Source organism: Stomoxys calcitrans, chromosome 5 (genome assembly GCF_963082655.1).
Source record: "Stomoxys calcitrans chromosome 5, idStoCalc2.1, whole genome shotgun sequence".
In the NCBI taxonomy this organism is placed as follows: Eukaryota; Metazoa; Arthropoda; class Insecta; order Diptera; family Muscidae; genus Stomoxys; species Stomoxys calcitrans.
This window is the reverse complement of record NC_081556.1, coordinates 109,233,190-109,258,607: the sequence shown is the minus strand read 5'-3', so window position 1 is coordinate 109,258,607 and position 25,418 is coordinate 109,233,190. Positions and strand designations below refer to the sequence as shown.

At 36.9% G+C, this 25,418-nt stretch overlaps 1 protein-coding gene across 6 annotated transcripts in view; it reads right to left on the bottom strand.

Moving 5' to 3' along the window:
* LOC106082756 (matrix metalloproteinase-14) overlaps positions 1–25,418 on the bottom strand; it is a 202,704-nt gene that overhangs the window by 26,714 nt on the left and 150,572 nt on the right. The gene's annotated exons all lie outside the window — the stretch shown is intronic.

Genomic DNA, 25,418 nt, shown 5'->3' with positions numbered 1-25,418 from the left:
CTAAAACTACCCTTTGCTTTGCTAAAGGTTACTAAAACTATCCTTTCCTATGGGAAAGGTACTAAAACTATCCTTTCCTATGGGAAAGGGTAAAAAAAGGGGTACTATAAACATCTTTTCCTTCGGGAAAGGGTACAGAAACTACCATTTTCTTTGAGAAAAGCTACTAAAACTACTCTTTCCTTTGGGAAATGGTACTAAAACTACACTTTCCTTTGGGAAACTGTTCTAAAACTACACTTTTCTTTGGGAAAGCGATCTAAAACTATCTTTTCCTTTGGGAAAGGGTACTAAAACTACCCTTTGCTTTGCTAAAGGGTACTTAAAAAAATCCTTTCCTATGGGAAAGGGTACTAAAACTAACCTTTCCTATGAAAAAGGGGACTAAAAGGGGACTAAAAACATTCTTTTCTTCGGGAAAGGGTACATAAACCATCATTTCCTTTGAGAAAATTTACTAAAACTACCCTTTCTTATGGAAAATGGTTCTAAAAGTCTCCTTTACTTTGGTTAAGGGTACTAAAAGTCTCCTTTACTTTGGTTAGGGATACTTAAACTATCCTTTCCTTTGGGAAAGGTACTAAGACTACCATTTCCTTTGAGAAAGGGCACTAAGACTACCATTTCCTTTGGGAAAGGGTACTAAACCTGTCCTTCCCTTTGGGAAAGGGTACTAATACTACCCACTCCTTTGGGATTGGCAACTAGAACTACTCTTTCCTTTGAGAAAGCGTACTAGAACTACGTTTTCCTTTGGGAAAGGGTACTAGAACTACCCTTTGCTTTTCGAAAGGGTACTTAGACTACCCATTCCTTTGGGAAAGAGTACTAAAATCTCCTTTTCTTTTGTGAAAGAGTACTAGAAATCCCTTTCCTTTGGCTAAGTGAACTAAAACTACCCTTTCCTTTGGGAAAGGGAATTTTAACTAACCTTTTTGTTCGGAAAGGGGGCTTGGGAAAGGGTACTGAAAGTATCCTCTCCTTTAGTAAAGGGTACTAAAACTATCCTTTCTTTTGGGAAAGAATACTAAGACTACCCTTTCCTTTGGGAGAGAGTACTAAATTTACCCTTTGCTTTGGGAAAGGTTACTAAAATTTGCCTTTCCTTTGGATAAGGGTACTAAAACTAGCTTTTTCTTTGGGAAAGGGTAATAAAACTACACTTTGCTTTGCTTAAGGGTACTTAAACTAACCTTTCCCATGAAAAAAGGGTTCTAAAACCAACCTTTCCTTCGGGAAGGGGTACTTTCCTTTGGTAAAGGGTACTAAAACTATCCATTCCTATGGGAAAAGGTACTAAGACTACCCTTTCCTTTGGGAAAAGGCACTAAAACTACCTTTTCCTTTAGGAAAGGGTACTAAAACTACCCTTTCCTTTGGGAAAGAGAACTATAACTTCCCTTTCCTTTGGAAAAGGGTACTAAAACTATTCCTTCCTTTGAGAAAAGGTACTAAAACTACGCTTACCTTTGGGAAAGGCAACTAAAACTGGGAAAGAGTACTAAAATTAGCCTTTTCTTTGAAAAGGGGAAATAAAACTACCCTTTCCTTTGGGAAAGGGAACTAAAACTGCCCTTTCCTTTGGGAAAGGGTACTTAAACTATCCTTACTTTTGTGAAAGAGTACTTAAACTACCCTTTGCTTTGAAAAAGGGCACTAAAACTACCCTTTCCTTTGGGAGAGGGTACTGAGACTACCCTTTGCTTTGGAAAAGAGTAGTAAAACTATCCTTTTATTTTAGAAAGGGTACTAAATCTACCCCTTCCTTTGGGAGAGAGTACTAAGACTACCCTTTCCTTTGGGAAAGGGTACTAACACTTACCATTCCTTTGGGAAAGGGTATAAAAACTATCCTTTCCTTTGGCAAAGGGTACTAAAACTACCCTTTCCTTTGGGAGAGAGTACTAAGACTACCATTTCCTTTTGGAAAGGGTACTAAATTTACCCTTTGCTTTGGGAAAGGTAACAAAAAATTAGCCTTTCCTTTGGATAAGGGTACTAAAACTAGCCTTTTCTTTGGGAATGGGTAATAAAACTACACTTTGCTTTGCTTAAGGGTACTAAAACTAACCTTTCCTATGAAAAAAGGGTTCTAAAACTAACCTTTTAGTACCCTTTACCTTTCCTTTGGTAAAGGGTACTAAAACTATCCTTTCCTATGGGAAAAGGTACTAAAACTACCCTTTCCTTTGGGAAAAGGTACTAAAACTACCTTTTCCTTTAGGAAAGGGTACTAAAACTACCCTTTCCTTTGGGAAAGAGAACTATAACTTCCCTTTCCTTTGGAAAAGGCTACTAAAACTATTCCTTCCTTTGAGAAAAGGTACTAAAACTACGCTTACCTTTGGGAAAGGGAACTAAAACTACCCTTTTCCTTGGAAAAGGGAATTTTAACTAACCATTTTTGTTCGAAAATGGGACTAAAACTACCCCTACCTTTGAGAAAGGGTAATAAAACTATCCTTTGCTTGGAAAAAGTTACTAAAACTAGCCTTTCCTTTGGGAAAGGGTACTGAAACTACCCTTTACTTTGGCAAAGAGTACTAAAACTTCATTTTCCTTTGGTAAAGGGTGCTAAAACTATGCCTTTGGGAAAGGGTACTAAGATTACCCTTTCCTTTAGGAAAGGGTACTAAGACTACCCTTTCCTTTGGGAGAGAGTACTAAATTTACCCTTTGCTTTGGGAAAGGTTACTAAAATTTGCCTTTCCTTTGGATAAGGGTACTAAAACTAGCTTTTTCTTTGGGAAAGGGTAATAAAACTACACTTTGCTTTGCTTAAGGGTACTTAAACTAACCTTTCCCATGAAAAAAGGGTTCTAAAACCAACCTTTCCTTCGGGAAGGGGTACTTTCCTTTGGTAAAGGGTACTAAAACTATCCATTCCTATGGGAAAAGGTACTAAGACTACCCTTTCCTTTGGGAAAAGGCACTAAAACTACCTTTTCCTTTAGGAAAGGGTACTAAAACTACCCTTTCCTTTGGGAAAGAGAACTATAACTTCCCTTTCCTTTGGAAAAGGGTACTAAAACTATTCCTTCCTTTGAGAAAAGGTACTAAAACTACGCTTACCTTTGGGAAAGGCAACTAAAACTGGGAAAGAGTACTAAAATTAGCCTTTTCTTTGAAAAGGGGAAATAAAACTACCCTTTCCTTTGGGAAAGGGAACTAAAACTGCCCTTTCCTTTGGGAAAGGGTACTTAAACTATCCTTACTTTTGTGAAAGAGTACTTAAACTACCCTTTGCTTTGAAAAAGGGCACTAAAACTACCCTTTCCTTTGGGAGAGGGTACTGAGACTACCCTTTGCTTTGGAAAAGAGTAGTAAAACTATCCTTTTATTTTAGAAAGGGTACTAAATCTACCCCTTCCTTTGGGAGAGAGTACTAAGACTACCCTTTCCTTTGGGAAAGGGTACTAACACTTACCATTCCTTTGGGAAAGGGTATAAAAACTATCCTTTCCTTTGGCAAAGGGTACTAAAACTACCCTTTCCTTTGGGAGAGAGTACTAAGACTACCATTTCCTTTTGGAAAGGGTACTAAATTTACCCTTTGCTTTGGGAAAGGTAACAAAAAATTAGCCTTTCCTTTGGATAAGGGTACTAAAACTAGCCTTTTCTTTGGGAATGGGTAATAAAACTACACTTTGCTTTGCTTAAGGGTACTAAAACTAACCTTTCCTATGAAAAAAGGGTTCTAAAACTAACCTTTTAGTACCCTTTACCTTTCCTTTGGTAAAGGGTACTAAAACTATCCTTTCCTATGGGAAAAGGTACTAAAACTACCCTTTCCTTTGGGAAAAGGTACTAAAACTACCTTTTCCTTTAGGAAAGGGTACTAAAACTACCCTTTCCTTTGGGAAAGAGAACTATAACTTCCCTTTCCTTTGGAAAAGGCTACTAAAACTATTCCTTCCTTTGAGAAAAGGTACTAAAACTACGCTTACCTTTGGGAAAGGGAACTAAAACTACCCTTTTCCTTGGAAAAGGGAATTTTAACTAACCATTTTTGTTCGAAAATGGGACTAAAACTACCCCTACCTTTGAGAAAGGGTAATAAAACTATCCTTTGCTTGGAAAAAGTTACTAAAACTAGCCTTTCCTTTGGGAAAGGGTACTGAAACTACCCTTTACTTTGGCAAAGAGTACTAAAACTTCATTTTCCTTTGGTAAAGGGTGCTAAAACTATGCCTTAGGGAAAGGGTACTAAGATTACCCTTTCCTTTAGGAAAGGGTACTAAGACTACCCTTTTCTTTGGGAAAGGGTACTAAGACTACCCTTTTCTTTGGGAAAGGTACTAAAACTACCCTTTCCTTTAGGGAAAGTGTACAAAAACTACCCTTTCCTTTGGCAAAGGGTACTAAAACTACCCTTTCATTTGGGAAAGGGAACTAAAACTACCCTTTCCTTTGGGAAAGAGTACTAAAATTGGCCTTTTGATAAAGGGAAATAAAACTACCATTTCCTTTGGGAAAGGGAACTAAAACTGCCCTTTCCTTTGGGAAAGGGTACTTAAACTATCCTTACTTTTGTGAAAGAGTACTTAAACTACCCTTTGCTTTGGAAAAGGGCACTAAAACTACCCTTTCCTTTGGGAGAGGGTACTGAAACCACCCTTTGCTTTGGAAAAGAGTACTAAAACTATCCTTTTATTTGGGAAAGGGTATTAAATCTACCCTTTTCTTTGGGAGAGAGTACTAAGACTAAGACTTTCCTTTGCGAAAGGGTACTAACACTAACCATTCCTTTGGGAAAGGGTATAAAAACTTTCCTTTCCTTTGGCAAAGGGTACTAAAACTACCCTTTCCTTTGCGAAAGGGAACATAAACTACCCTTTTCTTTGGGAAATTGTACTAAAACTACCCTTTGCTTTGGGAAAGGGTACTAAAACTACCCTTATCTTTGGGAAAAGGTGCTAAAACTACGCTTTACTTTGGAAATGGGTACCGAAACTTCACTTATCTACGAAAATTGGTGCTAAAACTACCTTTTTATTTGGGAAAATTTATTTATTACTTTTATTTCCTTTGGAAAGGGTTCTAGAATACTCTTTCCTAAGAAGAGAGTACTTAAACAACCCTTTCTTTTGGTACAAAACCTAACACTTCTTTTGTATGAATTTAAAATTAATTCTGTTTTTTAAATCACTAACTGCCATTTCAAATTAAAAACCTCTGCTGTCATTATGACAGCAATTTTTATATGCAAAATAATACATTAGTTAATTATTACTTCACATTTGAAAACAAGAAGGTTCCGGCACATACAAAATTGAGTAATTGTTTCACTTTCATTCATATTTGAATTGTTGAATAACTTTCACTGCATCTATGTCTTTTAAAAATCCAAAACTCGTTTTTAAGACACGTGAGATTCTCGAAACTACAAATTGCCAGCAATCTCTGTTTGAATCACCTGATATAACAGCACAATGCATTTTTTATTTATAGTTGTTTAGTTCATGTAGTTTTTTCTCCGATGATAAACCACTGGTCAACATGAGCATGCTATTTTCAATAAATCATCAGTTTCGTATATCACGTTTACCATTTGAATACCCTTTCAATGAGCAATTGCTTTTTGATATGTCATTTAAAAAAAAAAAAAGTTTCTTTATCCTATGATAAATTGATTAACATCATCGTAGCATGACTTTTAGTCAGAACTTGTTAATAATCGTTAAAATATTGTTGAAAGTGTTAAGGATTTTTTTCGGGTGGAAATTTGAGAATGCAAGTGAATTTAATGGAGCATTGCATATTGAAGCTCGTGTGAAGTCCCTAAGATCGAGATCAAATGGTAGCTTGATTTTAATCAAATCCCTGAACAATGTACAGATAATTCGAGAACTCTGCTAACATGGTTACCAGGGCGTTCATCAGGTATGACACATCTTATCCATTAACGGTTCAAGTGTAATCAACATTGCCTGTATTACCAGACATTGTATCAATGATAGACAGTGTCCATAACTGTTGCTTGACAACATGAATAAGCACCCTTAACTTAATTGCTACACTTAATGCCTTGAAGCATTAAGTGTAGCATTAAATGTAGTGCAACAGATAACATTATTCCTCATTATGAGTATCCTGTGGATCGCAAAGTATAGTTTTAAATAGGGGGACTTGTGTAGTAACACCACCAGACCGCAACTCCCTATACTGTGAAAGGTCTGACAACTGCAGTATACATATGCTGGATATTCTAGATAGGATTCTAGGTTACGTAGCATATACTTCGGTGATATAGTGAAGTATATTAAATTATAATGACTACATTGGCTCTGTTAATGGCTGTGAAAATAGAACCGCTATTATAAACAGATCTTCCAGAGCAAAAACACCGAAGTTTCGATTGAACAATCAAATGAAAAACACATCCTGCTATTTGAAATCGAAATTCGGAAAAGAAGTCCAAAACACTAAAACGGCATGCTTCAAAACGAGCTTTCTTGGGCGACCCGATTGCACTTTTATAGTAACTCAAGGACACGAATCTGGGTGTATACCCTACTCTCGAAACCTCTCAAAAGGATATGTTGGACAGTCTACTTTTGTAGCGTCCTTGAAAAAAAATCTGTAGCTGTCATATAGAACGAACTTCAAATTAAAGGTCTTGGGTCCATTTTTCCCCATTTTTATACCCTCCACCATAGGATGGGGGTATACTAATTTCGTCAATCTGTTTGTAACTCCTCGAAATATTTGTCTCAGACTCCAAAAGGATATATATTCTTGATCGTCATGACATTTCAAGTCGATCCGTTCGTCTGTCTGTCAAAAGCACGCAAATACTTCTACTACGTGTAGGTTGGTTGGGATTGTAAATGGACCATATCGGTCCATGTTTTGCTTTAGCTGCCATATAAACCGATCTTGGATCTTGACTTCTTGAGCCACTACAGGACTCAATTTTTGCCCGATCCGATTTGGCTGAAATTTTGCATGAGGTTTTTTTTTAATGATTTTCAAACAACTGTGCTAAGTATGGTTGAAATCGGTCCATAACCTGATATAGCTGTCATATAAACCGATCTGGGGTCTTGACTTCTTGAGGCTCTCCGTATTGGCTGAAATTTTGCACGACGTGTTTCGTTATGACTTTCAACAACTGTGCTAAGTATGTTTGAAATCGGTCCATAACCTGATATAGCTGTCATATAAACTGATCTAGGATCTTGACTTCTTAAGCCACCAGAGGACGCAATTCTTATCCGATTTGGCTGAAATTTTGCATGAGGTGTTTTGTTATGATTTCCAACAACTGTGCCAAGTACGGATGAAATCGATGCATAACCTGATATAGCTATCATATAAACCGATCTGGGATCTTGACTTCTTGAGCCTTTAAAGGGCGCAAAACCTATCCGATTTCGTTAAAATTTTGCACGACGTGTTTCGTTATGACTTTCAACAACTGTGCTAAGTATGTTTGAAATCGGTCCATAACCTGATATAGCTGTCATATAAACTGATCTGGGATCTTGACTTCTTAAGCCACCAGAGGACGCAATTCTTATCCGATTTGGCTGAAATTTTGCATGAGGTGTTTTGTTATGATTTCCAACAACTGTGCCAAGTACGGATGAAATCGATGCATAACCTGATATAGCTATCATATAAACCGATCTGGGATCTTGACTTCTTGAGCCTTTAAAGGGCGCAAAACCTATCCGATTTCGTTAAAATTTTGCACGACGTGTTTCGTTATGACTTTCAACAACTGTGCTAAGTATGTTTGAAATCGGTCCATAACCTGATATAGCTGTCATATAAACTGATCTGGGATCTTGACTTCTTAAGCCACCAGAGGACGCAATTCTTATCCGATTTGGCTGAAATTTTGCATGAGGTGTTTTGTTATGATTTCCAACAACTGTGCCAAGTACGGATGAAATCGATGCATAACCTGATATAGCTATCATATAAACCGATCTGGGATCTTGACTTCTTGAGCCTTTAAAGGGCGCAAAACCTATCCGATTTCGTTAAAATTTTGCACAACATGTTTCGTTATGACTTTCAACAACTTTGCAAAAAGTATGGTTCATATCGGTCCATAATCTGATATAGCTGCCATATAAACCGATCTGGGATCTTGAATTCTTAAGCCACCAGAGGACGCAATTCTTATCCGATTTGGCTGAAATTTTGCCTGAGGTGTTTTGTTATGATTTTCAACAAGTGTGCCAAGTAGGGATGAAATCGATGCATAACCTGATATAGCTATCATATAAACCGATCTGGGATCTTGACTTCTTGAGCCTTCAGAGGGCGCAAATCCTATCCGATTTCGTTAAAATTTTGCACAACGTGTTTCGTTATGACTTTCAACAACTTTGCAAAAAGTATGGTTCATATCGGTCCATAACCTGATATAGCTGCCATATAAACCGATCTGGGATCTTGAATTCTTGAGACTCAATAGGGCGCAATTATTTTCTGATTTGGGTGAAATTTTGTACAACGGCTTCACCCATGACCCTCAACATACGCGTCAAATACGGTCTGAATCGGTCTATAGCCTAATACAGCTCCCTTATAAAACGGTCTCCCTATTTTACTTTTTGAGCCCCTAAAGGGCGAATTACTTATTCGATTTAGCTGAAATTTTTCACAATTACTGTGGTCTACTGTGGTTTCCAACATTCATTCCATTATTAGCCGAATCGGGCCATAACTTGATATAGCTCCAATAGCATAGCACTTCTTTTCTTTCATCCTTTCCTTTGTGTGCCTAAACAGAGACACCGGGAAAAGTAGATGGTGGAGGGTATATAAGATTCGGCCCGGCCGAGCTTAGCACGCTTTTACTTATTATTAAATTTCTAGAAATTTTGCACAAATACTTCTTATTAGTGTATGTCGCATGGGATTGTAAATGGGCCAAATCGGTCGATGTTTTTATATAAATAGCTGTCATATAAAGCGATCTTGGGTCTTGATTTCTTGAGCCTCTAAAGGGCGCAATTCTCGTCCGATTTCACTGAAATTTTGCATGTAGTGTTCTGATGTCACTTTTAACAATTGTGCTAAGTATTGATCAAATCGGCTCATAACCTAATATAGCTGCCATATAAATCGATCTTGGGTCTTGACTTCTTGAGCCTTTAGAAGGCGCAATTCTTATCCGATTTGGCTGTAATTTTGCACGTGGTGTTTTGGTGTCACTTACAACATTTGTGCAAAGTATGGTCCAAATCGGTCCATAACCTGATATAGCTGCCATATAAACCGATCTGGGATCTTGACTTCTTGAGCCTCTAGAGGGCACAATTCTCGTCCGATTTGACTCAAATTTTGTACAAGAGCTTCACCCTTCTTCTGGCCTTCAACAAACGTGTGTAATATGGTCTGAATAGATCTATAGCTTGATACAGCTTCCATATAAACCGATCTCCCGATTTTGCTTCTTGAGCCCCGAATCGGACTATAACATGATATAGCTCCCCTCCTACTCCGTCCTTATTCATTATTCTTTGTTTGGCTAAAAAAAAGATACTGCGCAAAGAACTCAACAGATGCGATCCATGGTGGAGGGTATATAAGATTCGGCCCGGCCGAACTTAGCACGCTCTTACTTGTTCTATTTAAAAAAGTCATTCAAAGAACTTGACAAATGCGATCTATGGTGGAGGGTATACACGATTCGGCCCGGCCGAACTTAGCACTTGTTTAGTAAATATATATATATGCCAGATGATGGGTCTCTAAAGTTCGGCACGGACGAATGACTGTTTACTTGTTTGTCCTATTGCCAAAAGCTTGAAAACTGTAATCCTTTGACTATAACCACATTGTGACAAGATAGCCAAGTTGTTCTGCTCAAATCATTGAATTCTTATTTCCCCTACAAGTTAGGGTGAATAATACCTATTGTGGTACATGAGCACCCGGTGCAATGTCAATGGCTTGTGTCTTCCAACTCGAAATCCTTCTACTGCTTTAACTTCAACGACATGATCAATTGTTGTTTCATAAAGACCATGTACAACAGCATGGAATTCTGGTATAAATCACAGTGGTGAAATCCCCTTACTACCACTGCCCCTCCCTCTCAGGCATATTATATGAAAATACCATGCCATAACAAATAAATAGTCTATAAAAAGAAGACATGGCCGTAGGAAAGTGAGTATAATTTACGATGATCAGATAATCCAACAGCCACAAAATGCCATGTAGCAGGGCCCCAACTAGCCAGGTCTGCTGGAGAAGCTTCAACAACACACAAAAAATCTCTCTCTACATATATTGCGGGGACCTTTTTATGACATTGAAGGAGACGCACACACACACACACACACACCGTACACTCATGCTAGCATTCTAGGAAAACCCCCTATAAGCAGCTGTTTAACAAACAAAAGGAGGCAATGTCATAGTCGGCATTTTTCTGTGAAATGTGCAACGAAAAGGCAAAAGGAGGCTACAAAAAAATTTGATAAATGAACGCAAAATGTGGCGGCCATCGCACAAAAATGTGTTCAAATGTGAACCATGACACACCATGGAATTTATGGCTTTGGCAAAAATATTTCTACAAAGTATGGGTTTTTTTTTCGAAAAACTAAATAATCGCAATAATAAAAATTCTTTGTTAGGCTTTCGCTTTCATTCGAAAAAGCTGAGTTTAGTTTTTGTTTTTTCTTTTTTTATTATATATTAATTTCAAATACACTCATTGTTTTCCAATGCTGTACAAGATGCGCACTTTTTATGTTTTTTTTTTTTTTTAGTTTTAAATCGTAACGAGAATCGAGATTTGAATTATTCATTAGAAGAGTGTGTGCGTGAATCGTTTGTCTGTTTGTTTTTTTACACAATTAGAGGTGCGTGTAATTTTGAGGAACAAAACTAGCGCTTCATTTCGAGAATGATGAGACCCGTTCTGTTTATAATCATTCTAAAAACTCGAAACACGTTCGCGGGTAAGTTCCAAGTCCAGTTAGTTAGACAGCTCACAAAGTGTGCAAGGTGTAATTAAACATCGACGACGATGATGATGATGCGACTAGGAAGTGCCGCTTCGTCTTTCGATTCATTTACACAGTTATTTGCTTTTTCAAGAAAATCGTATAGTAATTAATTAAATTGTAACCAGCTTGAGAGACATTTCCCATATGTTTGGCAAAAAATTAGATAAGGAAATTTTTATTTTTTTTTATTTTTTTTTAATTTTTAACAAGGTCGACTTTGAATTTACGGAAGAAATTGTCAATGCTTTGGGAAAAAGGGGTGGGGCTGCTCATTAACTAAGTTAAGGAGATGATTGGCAATAGCAGAAGTAACTGATAGACAGGAAGATAAGTGCTATGATGGGACTGAGACTGGTTTTGTTGGCATTCCACCAATGACAACTAATTGAGAATTTAACTGTTTACGAAACCAATTAATTGTTTTCTTTTTGCTTATATTTCAAAGTTTTGGACATTTGAAGGGGATCTACGTTGGCAGTTATTTTTTTGGGTTGGGCCTTACAATGAAATGAACTTGTCAGTTTTTCGAAATGCTTGTTGCTGGTCAGCAAGTTCCTTAAAAGTGGCCGGGAAGTTTAAAACAGATATAATAGAAAACAAGTAAAAAGGCGTAAAGTTAGGCCGGCCCGAACTTTGGATGCCCACCACCTCGGGAATATATATATGTAAATCACCTTTTGCCATAATCCAGTGAAAAATGCATAATTTACGCCCCCATAGCAGCTTTATCGAAATATGGTCCGATTTTGACCACATTTGACACGGATATTAAGTGGTCTAATAAGAATAAGTCATTGTTCAATTTTGTAGAACAAAATATTGGTCTTTTTGGTAGTCATATCCAAATATAAACCGATCTGAACCAATTACGACACGGATGTCGAAAAGCCTATCATAAGTCACTGCGTCAAATTTCAGCGAAATCGGACTATAAACGTGCCTTTTATGGTGCCAAGACTTTAAATCGAGAGATCGGTCTATATGGCAGCTATATCCAAATCTGAACCGATTTGGGCCAAATTGAACTCTGAAATTGCAACTCTCTGTCCCATATTTCGGCGAAATCCGACATTAAATGCGCCTTTTATGGCCCCTAAAACTTAAATCGAGTGATTGGTCTGTATGGCAGCTATATTCAAATCTGGACCGATCTGGGCAAAATCGAAGAAAGATATCGAAGGGCCTTACACAACTCACTGTCTCAAATTGCAGCAAAATCGGATAATAAATGTGGCTTTTATGGGCCTAAGACCCTAAATCGGCATATCGGTCGATATGGCAGCTATAACCAAAACTGAACCGATCTGGACCAAACTAAAGAAGAATATCGAAGGGCCTAACATAACTCACTGTCCCAAATTTTGCCAAAATCGTACAATAAATGCGCCTTTTATGGCCCCAAAACCTTAAATCGAGCGATCGATATATATGGCAGCTATATAAAATTTTATGGGTCCAAACCATTAAATCGAGAGATTGGTCTATATGTCAGCTATATTCAAATCTGGACCGATCTAGATCAAATTGAAGAAGGATGTCGAAGGGCCTAACACAACTCACTGTCCTAATTTTCGGCGACAACGGACAATAAATGCGCCTTTTATGGGTCCAAAACCTTAAATCGAGAGATCGGTCTATATGTCAGCTATATCCAAATCTGGACCGATCTGGACCAAATCACAGAAAGATGTCGAAGGGCCTAACACAACTCACTGTCCCAAATTTCAGCAAAATCGGATAATAAATGTGGTTTTAATGGGCCTAAGACCCTAAATCGGCGAATCGGTTTATATGGGGGCCGCATCAAGATATAGTCCGATATAGCCCATCTTCGAACGTAAGAAAGAATCTATGCAAAATTTCAGCTCAATATCTCTATTTTTCAAGACTGTAGCGTGATTTCAACAGACAGACGGACGAACATGGTTAGCTCGTCTTAGATTTTTACGCCGATCAAGGATACATATACTTTATAAAGTAGGAAATGGATATATCGATGTGTTCCAAACGGAATGACAAAATGAATATATATCCCCATGCTTTGATGGTGGGTATAACAAGTACAAATGTGCTTAATTCGGCCGAGCCATTTCTTAGCAACCCACCACCATGAATTCTGCTAAAAATTTCCATAAATGGACTTAGTTGAAGGGCATATTTGTATTATACATACATCTAGGGGCCATAGAATACTAGTTGGGAGATCGGTTTACATGGGAGCTATATCAGGTTATATAGTAACTTGGCGTGGATGAGCAAAGTTATAATAAAACCCCAGGGGATCAAGATGTAAAATCGGGAGATTAGTTTATATGGGAGCTATAACGGGTTATGCATTGATTTTGACCATACTTGGCACTGTTGTAGGAAGTCTTAAAAGAACTTTCCGTACAAAACTTCTGCCAAATCGAATAACAATAGCAGCTTCTGGGTGCTCAAGGAATGATCTCCTCAAATTTTTAAATGAACATCCTTATTCGTTCGAGCGCTATCGTGATTTCTAGATCGATTTAGAATGTCAAGATGTTCAAATATATATATATTCTTTAAGAGGTCTTAGTCTAATATTTAGATGTGCTACCAATGGAATGGCTAGATTAGTATAGACCCCCTTCCTATGGAGGAAGTAGCATTCGGATATTATTAGCTTATTTTTAGGGTAAAAGATTTATTTAAAAAGTTAAGTTTCTTCTTCACGCTTTTAAGAACATTTTCTACTACTACGTTCGCTGCTATATTCCGTTTTATACAACTTTACGTTTTTTGCTACGTAAAGTTCTTTACTACGTTAAGTTTTATACTACGTTAAGTTATTTAATACACTGCGTTTTTTGCTAAGTTTCGTTCTTTACTACGTTACGATTTTTTACTACGTTGCGTTTTTTACTACGTTACGTTCTTTACAACATAATGCTCTTTATTATGTTTCGTTCTTTACTACGTTCTTTAATGTGTTTCGTACTTTATTACATAACGTTCCTAACTCTACTTCTGTCGTAACAAGAAAGAACGGAGTTGGTCTTTTAAGCCAGGGACCTTACATTGAATGTTTACGGCAGATTTTTGTGCGATTTCTGGTAGATAGAGGGATTAAAGAACCTGTCCTCGAACTATGGGAAAATGCAAATTTGCTACAAAAAGGGGGCCCCTTATCATTAAGCTTAAACTTGAATCGGACAGCACTCATTGATATGTAAGAAGTTTGCCCGTGTTCCTTAATGGAATGTTCATGGGCAGAGAAACACTGCGTCCCTCATTGCTTCCTTTGCTGGGTTCCCTAAGACGTCTCTTACTGCTTCCCTGCTTTCCTTATTGCGTCCCTTACTGCATCCCTTACAGCGCCCATTTCTGCGTCCCGCATAGGGTCCCCTTCTTCGTCTCCGTATTGGGTCCCTTTACTACGTCTACGTCTTTACTACGTTTACTGCGTTTCTTACTGCTTCCCTTACTACGTCCCTTACGTTGTACCTTGCTGCGCCCCTTACTACGCCTATTGCTGGGTTTCTTACTGCGTCCCTTACTCCTTCCACTATTCTTAATGTATTTCTTACTCAAGATTAATTACAACTGAGATCAGGGAAGACAGGAGTTTGAAATGTGTAAAGATTTGGTCTTTATTTATTTCATTCATTTCATTTATAGCAATTTTTTTTGTTTTTATTTGTTTTTTTTTTTTTCATAAATTCAGTAACTTCACATTTTACGGGTTTGTGACCAATTTTCATAAATTTTTTGTGCACCCAATTTATTTGATACTTTTATGAACCATAAACTGTTGTTTACACCATGATCCCGTTTTTCTCGAGTGTAATTTTTATGACTCCATAACTCTGACAGTCGTTCGTGTTATTGCGACGTTCAATATTCCAGAAGAATCAAAAACAAAAAGTGAACCAAAAAATCTGTTGAAATTTCTCATTGAAATCTGTGCCAAATTCGAAAAAAGGAGTAGGAGGAATCGAAAAGATCAAAACGAATTGACAATTGCCTCAATTGTGGATTCAAGATCAGTAGGGTAAATATGCCTTGTTATGAGGATTCCCAAATTCTTGGCCACTCTTGCCAACTGGCGAAATGAAACAAAAAAGACAAAAATTATTCAAATAAAAGTTAAAATGATATCAGAGAGTTGTTTTTTAATTCGTTTTCGTTTTTATTTCGATGCCTTGTTTTGGAAATCAAACGAAGTAATTCACTTTTGAGCATTGCGGGCGAGTGCGGATCAAAATGGGAGGTGGATTTCTTTCACAAAAGGAACAAAAATAAAGAAGAGAATACAAACCAAAAATTAATTAAAAATTATGAAGCTGTTGTATGCGAAACGTCTGTGACATCCATACTAATGATGGTTGGCCCGACAACCACTTGCATAATCCATATGATTTTTGGTAGAGAACAAGTGGCAAAAATTGTCCAGGGGAGACGTAGAGGAGGTGTTAAATCACTGGTATTCGCATTACTGTCCATATGGCCAATATCCAACTGATTAAATGGCCAATTGAAGATGGACAAAAGAAGACGGCTATGAATTCGTGAGATAGCTGGGGATTGTCTGATTTTTTGTTTTTTTTTTGTTGGTGGGCCAACGACTGGTCATTCTGCCACCCAAACAGCCCCAGCCATTGATCCATTGGAACACGTACTATGTGACGGCGACATTATACGAACAAATATTTTTATTTATTTCACCAAGGAAGTGTTTTTCTTTAAATGCTCACTGTTGTGTATGTACGCATGGTTAGTGGGCATTTTTCGATTCTTTAACTTTTTGCGGTTTATTTCGTTTTGATTGTTAAGGGTCTTCTTCAATAATTTAATATGGAATTTTTTTTTTCGTTTTAGTAAAATTTATAGTCGAACTAAGTTATTCACCGTTCGATGTTCACTACACGAATGTGATTGAAATCGTTTACAAAAACAAATTACCATAAAGTTCAGCGAACTTTCAATTCAATTTTTTTACTAAAGTTCTGTTTTCAATTTTTTTTCTTCTTTGGTTGTATAGATTTCATATGACCATTTTTGGTGTAATTAAATTTTTTGTTTTGTAATTGTTTACACTGCCAAATGTATTGAAAAAGAGAAATGTTATGGGCCATTGGCCATTCCTTATGTGATAAATATTTGTGGTCCTCATTTTTTTTTTGCGTTCTAAATGATGAAGAGTTTGTTTACTGATGTAAATGTTTTTTTTTCGTTGTTTTTTGGAGAAGATGCCCTAAAAATTTTAATTAACTTAATTTGCATGAAAACATTTGGCATTTTAACGAAAGTAAGAAAAACAACCATAACTTAAAGGAGTTTTTTATTATGCAAAAAATTTTCCAGAGAGAAATTTCTACATTTAGTGGAATACCTTTTTGGGAACTTTTATTCTTTTAAAGGCACTAAAATGGTAATGAAAATTTAAATAACTGGGAAAAGTAGCTAAGTTTTATAAAAACAAGTAAAAACGCATTAAGTTCGGCCGGGCCGAACTTTGGATAGCCACCACCTCGGGTATATATATGTAAACCCCCTTTCGTCAAAATCGGGTAATATATATAGCTTTTATGGGCTTCAGACTCATTATCGGCAGATCGGTCTATATGGCAGCTATATCTAAATACAGTTTGATCTTTACCATACTTGGGTTAGATGGCGGGTGGCCTGAAACTACTTACTGTTTCGAATTTCAGCGAAATCGGATAAAAAATAAACCTTTTATGGGCTTCATACCCTTAATCGGCACATCGGTCTATATGGCAGCTAAATCTAATTATAGCCCGATCTGAACCATATTTAGGTCACATGTCGGGAAGCTTAAATTAACCTACTGTTCCAAATTTCAGCGAAATCGGATAAAAAATAAACCTTTTATGGGCTTCAGACCCTTAATCAGCAGATTGGTCTATATGGCAGCTATACCTAAATATGGTCCGATCTGAACCACATTTGGGTCCTATGTTAGGAGGAGTAAAGCTACTCAATGTTTCAAATTTCAGCGAAATCGGTTAAAAAATAAAGCTTTTATGGGCTTTAGACCCTTAATCGGCAGATCGGTCTTTATGGCAGCTATATCTAAATATGGTCCGATCTGAACCATATTTAGATCACATGTCGGGAGGCTTAAATTTACCTACTGTTCCAAATTTCAGCGAAATCGAATAAAAAATAAACCTTTTATGGGCTTCAGACCCTTAATCGGCAGATTGGTCTATATGGCAGCTATAGCTAAATATGGTCCGATCTGAACCGTATTTGGGTTCTATGTTAGGAGGCGTACAACTCCCCACTGTTCCAAATTTCAGCGAAATCGGATAAAAAATAAACCTTTTATGGGCTTCATACCATTGATCGGCAGATCGGTCTATATGGCAGCTATATCTAATTATAGCCCGATATGAACCATATTTAGGTCACATGTCGGGGGGCTTAAATTAACCTACTGTTCCAAATTTCAGCGAAATCGGATAAAAAATAATCCTTTTATGGGCTTCAGACCCTTAATCGGTAGATCGGTCTATATGGCAGCTATATCTAATTATAGCCCGATCTGAACCATATTTAGGTCACATGTCGGGAGGCTTAAATTAACCTACTGTTCCAAATTTCAGCGAAATCGAATAAAAAATAAACCTTTTATGGGCTTCAGACCCTTCATCGGCAGATCGGTCTATATGGCAGCTATACCTAAATATGGTCCGATCTGAACCACATTTGGGTCCTATGTTAGGAGGAGTAAAACTACTCAATGTTTCAAATTTCAGCGAAATCGGTTAAAAAATAAAGCTTTTATGGGCTTTAGACCCTTAATCGGCAGATCGGTCTATATGGCAGCTATATCCAATTATAGTTCGATCTGAGCTATATTTGGGTCAGATGTCGAGAATTCTTAAGCTACTCACTGTTTCAAATTTCAGCGAAAACGTTTAAAAAATTAAGCGTTTATGGGCTTCAGACCCTTAATCGGCAGATCAGTCTAAATGGCAACTACAATATATCTAGATATAGTTCGATCTGAAACATATTTAGGTTAGATGTCGGGAAGCCTTAGGCTACTCACTGTTTCAAATTTCAGCGAAATCGGATGAAAAAATAAAGCATTTATGGGCATTAGACCCTTTATCGGCAGATCAGTCTATATAGCAGATATATCCAAATATAGTCCGACCTGAACCACATTTGGGTCCTATGTTAGGAGGCGTAAAACTACTCAATGTTTCAAATTTCAGCGAAATTGGTTAAAAAATAAAGCTTTTATAAGCTTTAGACCCTTAATCGGGAGATCGGTCTATATGACAGCTATATCTAGATATAGTTAGATCTGAACCATATTTAGGTAAGATTCTGGAAGGTTTAAAATAATCCACTGTTTCAAATTTCAGCGAAATCGGGCAATAAATAAAGCTTTTATGCCTTTCAGACCCTTAATCGGGAAATCGGTATATATGGCAGCTATATCTAAATGTAGTCCGATCTGAACTATACTTGGGTCAGATGTCGGGAAGCCTTAAGCTACTCATTGTTTCAAATATCAGCGAAATCGGATGAAAAAATAAATCATTTATGGGCATTAGACCCTTTATCGGAAGATCGGTCTATATAGCAGCTATATCCAAATATGGTCCGATTTGGCCCGATCAAAAACTTAACCAGGGTGCATCAAAAAGACTTATCTGTGCCAAATTTCAGCTAAATATCTCAATTTTTGATGGCTGTAGAGTTATTACAACAGACGGATGGACAGACGGACGGATGGACAGACGGACAGACACACGGGCATCCTTAAATCGTCTTACAATTTTACGACGATCCGAAATATATATACTCTGTAGGGTCGGAAATTGATAAAGGGTGATTTTTTTGAGGTTAGGATTTTCATGCATTAGTATTTGACAGATCACGTGGGATTTCAGACATGGTGTCAAAGAGAAAGATGCTCAGTATGCTTTGACATTTCATCATGAATAGACTTACTAACGAGCAACGCTTGCAAATCATTAAATTTTATTACCAAAATCATTGTTCGGTTCGAAATGTGTTCATTCACCGTAACGTTGCGTCCAACAGCATCTTTGAAAAAATACGGTCCAATGATTCCACCAGCGTACAAACCACACCAAACAGTGCATTTTTCGGGATGCATGGGCAGTTCTTGAACGGCTTCTGGTTGCTCTTCACTCCAAATGCGGCAATTTTGCTTATTTACCATTCAACCAGAAATGAGCCTCATCGCTGAACAAAGTTTGTCAAAATTTGAACACATTTCGAACCGAACACTGATTTTGGTAATAAAATTCAATGATTTGCAAGCGTTGCTCGTTAGTAAGTCTATTCATGATGAAATGTCAAAGCATACTGAGCATCTTTCTCTTTGACACCATGTCTGGAATCCCACGTGATCTGTCAAATACTAATGCATGAAAATCCTAACCTCAAAAAAATCACCCTTTATTTCCATGTGTTGCAAACGAAATGACTAAATTAATATACCCCCTATCCTACGGTGGTGGCTATAAAAAAGCATAATAATTTGTATGGCTCTTTTCGTGCCGGCTTCAAATTTGACCTTTTATTGGAGTCTTTGTTTTTTTGTCCCCAACGACCATTTGGGGTTTTTGAACCTAAATGTCCCTACGAGATCTGATCGAAAAATAATCGTTAATTAAATTTTTTTTTTAAATGATTTGTTCGTCAGTAACAATCGTATCCCCGTCAAAGAAACACTAACATCGTCTTTTCGTTTCTAACTCATCGAACTAATGATCTGAGACCCAGCAACGTTTCATATCAGATTTGCACTCTACTCTTGAAATATTGTCCAATCTGGAGCAACTATGGTTCGAACAATTGTTATCGACAAAATTTGTTAATTTAATGGCTTTTCAAAGGGTTTCAGAAATAAAATGTTCACCGAACACGCCTCTCAATTAGTCCATGGTTACGCGTGCTTGCATGTGGCACCGTCTTATTGAAACCACACATCATGCAAGTCAAGCTCTTGCATAATAGGCAAAAAAAATGGATATCATCTCATAGCGCTCACCATTCAAAGTTACGCTAGGATTCGCATCATCTTTGAAGAAGTATGGTCCAATGATGCCACCAGCTTGTAAACCGCACTAAACTGTGACTTTTTCTGGATACATTGGAGCTTTTTCAAAATTTCTTTTCGTAATAGTATAGAAATAAAACGAATGCAAAGGGAAATCATTCCCCTTAGCTCTAACTTCGACCAACTGAGAATTGCCCTAAGTAATATGGCCTAATGGGAATAACGATTGATTCTTGAATGTTTTCCCATTGTTATGACTCGTATACTCTTTAATGAATCCAATACTTAATGTGGATGTTGATTGCATTAGTCATGAACATTATCAGCAACATGCAATATCTTCAACTATTGCATTGCAAGCACGAAACAACAAAATGCATACACAACCTTACAGATTCGGGGTAGGGGGGCAGGCACATGTAGAGATATGAGAATTGAAGAGATAAAAACTAAAAGTACAGAAAATTGAAACAAAACATTCGACAGAATCTAGAAAAAATCCATGATGTGTGAATGAGTATAAAATTAAAAAATTAATTCTAAGGCTCGCCGAAAGGAGTGTGACTTTGTGTTAATCATACCACATAGTGCAATTAACTTTAAAAAAAATGTGATGAGTCTACAGTGGGCCCTGTTTCCAAGGAATTACACTAGGATAAACAAAAATAAGAATAAGTGACAATTAAAACAAGTAAAAGCGTGCCGGGCCGATTCTTATATACCCTCCACCTTGGATAGCATTTTTCAAGTTCTTTGAATGATTTTTTTAAATTTTTATAGGAGCAACATTAAGTTAGTTGGCTGTTAGAAGTCATAGAAAAATACCAACTCCAAAATTTCCGGCAAATCGAGTAAAAATTGCGCCCTCCATTGGCTCAGAGTGTCAAATTGGGAGATCGGTTTATATGATAGTTATATTCAGTTATCAACCGATTTAAGCCATACTTGATGGAAGTCATACGAAAACGACCTAGGCAAAATTTCTACCAAATTTGATAAGAATTGTCCCCTCTAGAAGCTCAAGAAGTCAATTGGGATATCGGTTTATATTGCGGCTATTTCAGGTTAGGGACTGATTTGGAAGCTCAAGAAGTCAATTGGGATATCGGTTTATATTGCGGCTATGTCAGGTTAGGGACTGATTTAGACCATACTTGACACATTTGTTGGATGTCATTCCTCAAAGATATGTGCAAAATTTCACCCAAATCGGATAAGAATTGCGACTTCTAGAAGCTCACGAATTCTAACCGGGGGAACGGTTAATATGGCAGCTATATCAGGTTATGAACCGATTAACCATGGCACAGTTGTTGGAAGTGACACCAAAACACCACGCGCAAAATTACAGCCAAATCGGATAAGAATTGTGCCCTCTAGAAGCTCAAGAAGATCGGGAGATCAGTTTATATGGCAGCTATATCAGGTTATGAACCGATTTGACACCTTTTTACTTTTGCCCATCCTTTTTATTCCATTCAAATATTCATTTCTGCGGAAAATTAACGACACTAGTAAAGGGTGATTTTTTAAAAGCTATAGGAAAGTTTTTCAAAAAAACCACACATAAAAATTTAGAAAAATGCATGAAATCTTTATTTGAATCGCTAGTACGGTCCATATAATTTAATGTTTGAAGATTGTTTCATGCAAATGTTGACCGTGACTGCGCCTCAAATGGTCCAACCACTTAGTACAATTTTGGTATACGCTTTCCAACGTTTCGGTCGGTATCTCACGAAAAAATGCTTCAATGTTGTCTTCCAATGTGTCAATTGAAGCCAGCTTGTCTGTATAGACATGGGCTTTAACATAACCCCACAAAAAATAGTCTAAAGGCGTTAAATCGCACGATCTAGGAGGCAAATTGACCGGTCCCGAACTCGCTTCTCAATAAATCCATTGTTACGCGTGCTATGTGGCACCATGTGGCACCGTCTTGTTAAAACAACATGTCATGCAAGTGAAGCTCTTGCATTTTGGGCCAAAAAAGTTGGATATCATTTCACGGTAGCGCTCACCATTCACGGTTACGTTATGATTCACATCATCTTTGAAGAAGTACGGTCCAATGATACCACCAGCCCATAAACCGCAACAAAATGTGACTTTTTCTGGATGCATTGGTGGCTCTTGCAATGCTTCAGGCTGATCTTCACTCCAAAATCGACAATTCTGCTTATTTACGTACCAACTGAGCCAAAAATGGCCTTTGTCGCTGAAGAAGAATCGCGCGATGAACCTTTCTAACAGAGCACGCATTTTGATATTAAAATTCCAAAATGTGTAAGCGTTGTACGTTCGCAATAGGATTCATGGTTAAATTATAGACGAAACTGAAGATATTTGACAGATGTTACCAAAAAGGTAATATCTAAAAAAATCACCCTTTAGTTTTCCACTAGACCAAAACATCCACATTCATTCATTTGGAAAAAAACAAACATTTTTCTCTTGCACACCGCTGTACACTTTCAATAATTTGATGAAGAGAAAAAGCCCAAACAAACACTTAACACCGTTTCTATGTTGAGCAAGAAAAAAAAAGGTCATGGTTAGTTTATTTTATACATTTCGAAGGCTCAAAACAAACACAACCACATAAAAAAAAGAATAAAATGTACTAGTATGTGTTATGTTATAGACTGTATGAAATGTTCTGTGGCAAAGAGAAAAAAGACTCACCTAAAACCTTTGACCCTTTGTAGGCTATACAAATATACAAAAAAAAAATCATATTTTTCACTGCCATCCTTAATGGAAGACTTAGTGGGTGGCTTTTTGGTGAAAAGAGACAAATTTAACTTTGGGGTAGCATTTTTAATTTTCTGTGCCAACTTTTTGTCATTGTGACTTTTTTGGCCCATTAAAACAAGTATAAGCTGGTTTAATAGCCAGCTTATAATTTTATTTTATGTCATTGTGACCAGTTACAATGATTTCTATTGAATTTTTTTTAAGAATAATTATTTTATAGAGCTTAAAGGCAGCACTGGAAGAATTTGAACTGGTTTAAACCCTGGTTTTTGATGACATCAGATATCGCAAATTAGTACACGGAAATTTGATTTGCACTCTTTGAACCATGAATCGGATGAAAAAAGTGGGTGCAAAATATCCTGGAAAGCCCTACCCTAAATCCCATCCAAAACGGTCATGCTTACCTGTTGGAGCAATATCGGTATCAAATGAAAGGTAATTGGGAATAGAATACGAATATGGTATAAAAAGTTTGCATCAAGTATTTACACAGAAAGAAAATTTGGCACAAAATTTGAGATTTTCCTTATATGTTCGATCTTAGCAATGAAAAGGAGCCATAGAAGCAAAACTTAAAAATAAACATGTTATCTTTAAATTTATATTCCTATAATCTAACGGACACGATCATACATTTCAAATTTCAATTGCTGACTGTTTCTTATTTTACTACGCAGATGACTGTTCAATTATTTTTTTAGAAAAAAACTATTTTTAAACTTAGCATATTACCCTAAAAACATTTAAAGACACTCCTATTTCTAAGCTAATTTTGCGTCTTTAACTAAGGTACAATGTTTTCTTGTCCCAAATTAAATTTCCCCACTTTCAACCCTATTTTGACCTTAATTTTAAATTTTTTAGGATTATTAACATACTATTTAAAATAGAAAATCGTAAATATTTAGTAAATGCACGCCTGTCCATCAGTCCATCGTAGAAGGAATTCTTATCCGAATTGGCTGAAATTTTACATTGATTTCTGCTATGACCTCAAACATCTGAATCAAGAATGGTCGGAATAGGTCTATCACTTGATGTTGCTCCCACATAAGTCGAACTCTCGATTTTACTTCTTGAGCAGAGTTGCAATTTTTCGATTCGCTTGAAGTGTTGTACGATGATTTAAGTTTTGACCTCCAATATATATATACAAAGAATGACCCAATTTATACACCAAGTATGGAAACTTATCAGGTTATGGATTCTAGATTTGACTTTTTGAGCACCTATAGAAAATAATTTGTATCTTAAAACATAAAAGAAAACGTGGGATGGGATGTGTTTTTAACCTAGAGCTGGCAAAATATCTATGGCACTATCGATATTTTATTATTTATCTGAATATCGATTGATATTTTTCCCATCGATACTATTGGCAAAATTAATTTTTTTGCGAAATTTAACAAAAATAAGTAATACTGATATACTGAATATATCCTATAAAGGGCGCAATTTTCAACCAATTGGGCTTAAACTTTGTACTGCGATTTCTCTCATGACTTATCGATATTATCGATATTTATTATAAGAAACAAGTACAAAATTTCAGCCAAACCGGATAATAATTGCGCCTTCTAGAGGCTCAATAACAGAAGATGCCAGATCGGTTTATATGGTAGATATATGAGATTATAGACCGATTTGAACCACATTTTACACAGTTGTTGGAAGTCATGTTTTGTCATGACTATGCTAAATTACAGCCAAATCGAATAAGTATTGCGCTCTCTAGTGGCTCAAGAAGTCAAGATTCAAGATCGGTTTATATGGCAGCTATATCAGGTTATGGACAGATTTGAACCATACTAAGCACAGTTGTTGAAAGCCATACCAAAACACGTCATGCAAAACTTCAGCCAAATCGGATAAGAAGTGCGCCCTCTAGAGGCTCAAGCAATCAAGACCCCAGATCGTTTTATATGACTGTTATATCCAGTTACGAACATACACATCACAGTTGTTGAAAGCCATACCAAATCACCTCATGCAAAATTTCAGCCAACTGGGATAACAGTTGCGCCCTCTAGTGGCTCCAGAAGTCAAGATCCAAGATCGGTTAATATGGCAACTATATCAAAACATGGACCGATATGGCCCATTTACAATCCCAACCGACCTACAGTAATAAGAAGTATGGGTACAAAATTTCAAGCGGCTAGCTTTACTCCTTCGAAAGTTAGCATGCTTTCGATAGACTGACGGACGGACATGGCTAGATCGACTTAACGATCAAGAATATATACACTTTATGGGATCTTAGCTGAAATTTTCGAGGAGTTACAAACGGAATGACGAAATAAGTATGCCCCTCATCCTATGGTGGAGGGTATAAAAACATTAAAATTTAACTATATCCATTACAATACAACAAAATTGAAAAAAAAAACACTAAAACGTCGATCGAGCCAAACCTGGGAAATGCAAAAAATCGAATAAGCCCAGTTTTTATGAAGATTTTTTAGAAAAAACTAAAGTTTAGCTCGAGTCCGAAAGGAGTGCCGGCCAGTGACAGTGCGGCACTTCTTTAGGGAGAAGTTTTTATATGGTTTCTATGCATCCCATAGTACCTCACAAATGTCGGCAGCATTCTAGCACTGGGTGGGAAAACCAAAGCTGAAACTTAGTTTCTTATTCTC